Raw genomic sequence first — 4,489 nt, 5'->3', positions numbered from 1 at the left:
GCCCAGTTATGATCACATATGTGTATCTCGGTAACCGTTCGATCAATGTGTACCATCTCGGGACGATTATTGTGGTTGCCACATAAAGGCAAAACGTTGAAAGTTATCGTAATCGGACTAAAATTACGCGAACTTTTTCATAACGGTAAATTTCAGATATGCTTGAAACTTCGATATTTCGAAATTTAAGGACGCTAATTTTACCCAAACAATTTCTTGAAAAGAAGTAACATTATTATTGAATTTTGGAAAAAGGGCGTGATGCCGCTCACATATATCTATATAAGTTTATCTGACTATATCCAACTGAACGTTCTATCGAAGATGTTTGAAATAGGAGTAACTCCACCCCTGCTTACCATGTAGCGGTAGTTTTCGGAAAGGTGAAAAATTACGAGCCCAAAGTCAACTTTTACATAATGACAGTTCTGCTTAAAAGTAGGTTTATTGTAAAAAATCATTCCAAATATTTTCAATGTATCAGTATAGGGGAGGGGTGTTAGACAAGGAGAGGGTTGGATGTATGTATTTATTTGTATTTTCTGCATATGTGAAAAAATTACTTTTTCAGCTTAAATCTGAGCTCCTGAAGATTTGGACCAATTGATTAGATCCTTTAGTATGTTAGAAAAAATAATTTTTACTTGCGTCAAGTCCTTAGTCTTAGAAAAAATTAAAATATCATTAGCGTATTTAGTTTGGCAATAGGAATAATAATAGCAGTTTCCCACTCTTGATGATATAACCCTTGAAATAAAATGTAGGTATGGAGTTTAATGACTCTATGTTTGATGGGATACGGATGATTTTTTAGAACGGGGTACGGGATTTTTTCTGCACCAGGGCTTTTGCCTGTCATCGAAGAGATGGTTAGTCAAACTCTTAAATAGATATGAGTAAGAGAGAATTGTGGGAATCTTCGGACCAAGTGGAGGCAAATAAACATATAAACATCGCTCATTTACTTTAGTAGTGTCATAATCCAAAAAATACAAATTTTGAGTTGAGTATGCAGAAATTATCGCTACGTCTTCTTCTATTTCGGGTAAAAATATCATAGCTGTATCGATTAAGCCCTGTATGCAGCTCTCAAGAAAACGGTCAAGAAAAAATTGCCATTATTTCGCGTGTGTGTCCAGGGAATTTTGACATTTTTTGATACTTCACAGCCTGTTGCCTCACTCTTTCCTCAAGAAATAATGGAACGGGCATATATTTCTGTTGCAAAACTGGGTTGCCTTATGCTCTTTCTTCACAAAAAACTTTAGAAAACCGTAGTAGAAAGCGTAGTAAATTTCTTAAGAACTGCGTACTGCCTTAAGGAAATTTGACTCAAGAAAATTTCTTAGCCATTTCTTGTACGTCTTTAGAAAACCGTAGTAGAAAGCGTAGTAAATTTCTTAAGAACTGCGTACTGCCTTAAGGAAATTTGACTCAAGAAAATTTCGTAGCCATTTCTTGTACGTCATTTTATATGGAGTTTTTGCTTTTCTTGAGAGCTGCATACAGGCCTTTACCAGAATCTCACTATAATAAAATATGTATTAATTTTTAGTATCGGCGTATATGTAAATTCAAATTTTTAAAGCTGTCTTTCTCGAGTTTTGATTTTTTGAGTTATGACATTATTGTAGTAAATGAGCGGACATGTATATACCTGTAAGCTACCGGCCAAACCCGATCTTAGAATAAACTATTTTTGTAACTCTCATCATCAGTCCAACTGAAGCTACGCAGTCCACAAGATTTGGTTTCGGTTGGACATCGCATTAGGTAGAACAAGTTTAGCCTGGGCAAAACTAGTTTGACCTAAGATCGGATTTTACCGGAACATATACATACATGCATCGGCACATGTAACTTACCCAGTCTTTATTTGACCTGCCACAAAAAATGGTAATGAAAACGATTTTCCAGCAAAATTGTGTAGATAGAGGATTTTGCTTTTGTAACAAAATGTTATTGCAGATAGTGGATTTTTCAAAATGAGAATATAATACCATAAAAGCAAAATTTTAAGTTTGGCATTATTGTCATGGCTGAAGGATAAATAAGAGCTCACGTTACCATCAAAAACTAGAGAGGGGGGGTTGTCATGTCACAGCATATGCTGACGATCTGGCAATTGCCGTCAAAGGCAAATACCCAAACACCCTAATGGAGATTCTGCGCTCTAACATGGCCACGCTTAGGAACTGGACAGAGAGTAGGGGACTCGGAGTAAACCCCGAGAAAACCGAAGCAATTCTCTTCACAAGGAAACACAGGCCTCCCATGGTCTCCCCGCTAATCTTTATGGGTGTGGAGATATCCTTGAAGGAGAATGTTAAGTATCTAGGACTCATATTAGACAAGAAACTAACGTGGAAACCTAATATAGAGGAAAGAGTAAGGAAGGCCAACGTTGCATTATACACATGCAAAAAAGCGGTCGGAATCAAGTGGGGGCTAACACCTCGTATTACACACTGGCTATACACCTCGGTGGTCAGGCCAATACTCTTATATGGAATACTTGTATGGTGGCCAGCAACTCAAAAGGCAAGTTACCTAAAACTATTGAGTAAGGTCCAAAGAACAGCGTTTCTATGCATTTCGGGTGCCTTAAGGACCACCCCAAATAAGGCGCTGGAGGTGATTACCAATTTACCCGCAATAAACCTGGTGGGAAAATACGCGGCCGCCGAGTCAGCGCTCAAACTAAGAAGTATGGTGCTATGGAAGGATCGGCGGTTTGGTCACGCTTCCATACTTCACACTCTGGGTAGTTACAACCAAGAAGTCGACTACTCCGCTCCCAAACCAATCTTCAATAGGCTCTTTAAGACGAGCATCCCGTCTAGAGGAGAATGGCAAACGCCAAGACCATGGAGACGGGGGGAATTGAATTTTTACACAGATGGATCCAAGCTAGACAATAGGGTTGGCTACGGAGTTTTCTCTAAGGAACTAGGACTGGAACTATCCGTCCGAATTCCGGACCACTGCAGTGTCTATCAGGCAGAAGTTTTAGCCATAAAAGAGGTGGCTGTGTACCTTAGTACACATGCCGTAACGAAGACTACGATTAATATTTTCTCGGACAGCCAGGCGGCCATTAAATCAATGAACATGGTAATGCTGAGGTCGAAGGTTGCGCAGGAATGCCTCGCAGCCCTAAACGATATTAGCACCGTGTTCAAGGTCAGCCTCATATGGGTTCCGGGACACAGAGATATTGAAGGAAACTGCAGGGCTGATGAGCTAGCCAGGAAAGGTACGAATCTACCCCTATGTGAAAACAGGGGCACTATTGGGATACCCATGGCAACCTGCAAATTAGAACTTCGAAATAGCATGATCCAAGAGGCCAACAGGTCATGGCTAGAGGAGGGCACATGTAGAACAACCAGGCTGCTTTGGCCGCAAATAGAAAAGAAAAAGACGAAAGAGTTGCTGTGCCTCTCAAGAGAGGACATTGCGAAGGTCACGGCTTGTGTAACCGGTCACTGGCTATTTGGCAGGCACTCTTCAAGACTAGGAATTTTCTCCCACGAATATTGCAGAAGTTGCAGAGATGAGGAAGAGGAAGAAACCGTAGAGCACTTCCTCTGCAGCTGCCCAGCTTTGGCCAAGAGGAGAGCAAGCTTTTTAGGCAGGCCCTTCTTTAGCTCTCTTACGGAACTATCACGCGTAGGAATAAAACCGATTCTACGCTTTATAAGAGCCTCAAATTGGTTCTCTGAAGAATAGTCACCGAGGTTCCCGTGTTCTGCAGTGGTACCACAATGGACCTTCAAAAGGTCTAAGTGAGTTGGAAATTGAACCGACTGCCACATCAACCTAACCTAACCTACCATCAAAAACTCATTTTCATCAAAATTGTAGATAGAGGGTATTGAATATAAGCCCTCGATATGCAAAAATACTTATATACGTACTTATGTCCATTTCGCTAGCTTAGATTGAAAAGTTTCCAAGTCCACTTTTTATGAAAACTCATATTTTGATACAGGAGGCTAGAGAAATTAAAAATGTATTGTATCGAAAATGATGGAGGTATTTCGTATTATTTATTCTCGTTTAAATTCAATGAAAGGAAAATTTTCCAAAAGTCCAAAAGAAGCACCGAAAATCCGATAAGCCCAAAATACATAGCATGAAATCTTGAATAAAGTTCGAATCCCTATATGTAGTTTTGCTTTCCTTTAAACAGCCAAAATGTTATATTCAAAGTTTTGCGAAATGCTTGAAGAAATTGGCTATAAGAATTTTTTTGTTTCCTCGCTTGTAACATTTCTAAAATAGGACTTAGCAACTTTTCACTCTAAGCTAGCGATATATGTTTTAATAAACAACAATAAAAATAAAATTTAATTAATAAAAAAATACCACCCTTTCCACTGGTTTTTGAATCAGCGCAAAAAAATTGCAAAAAAGCAAGCTACATTTTTGCAACAAAAGCCACAGTACTCATAAGCTGACGGCGTAAATTTGCAAATATATATCA

The sequence above is a fragment of the Rhagoletis pomonella genome, unplaced genomic scaffold, assembly GCF_013731165.1.
Source record: "Rhagoletis pomonella isolate Grant_MI unplaced genomic scaffold, Rhpom_1.0 Rhpom_scaffold_00014, whole genome shotgun sequence".
NCBI classification, from domain to species: domain Eukaryota; kingdom Metazoa; phylum Arthropoda; class Insecta; order Diptera; family Tephritidae; genus Rhagoletis; species Rhagoletis pomonella.
The sequence above is the reverse complement of the archived record's forward strand: the minus strand, read 5'-3'. Positions refer to the sequence as shown.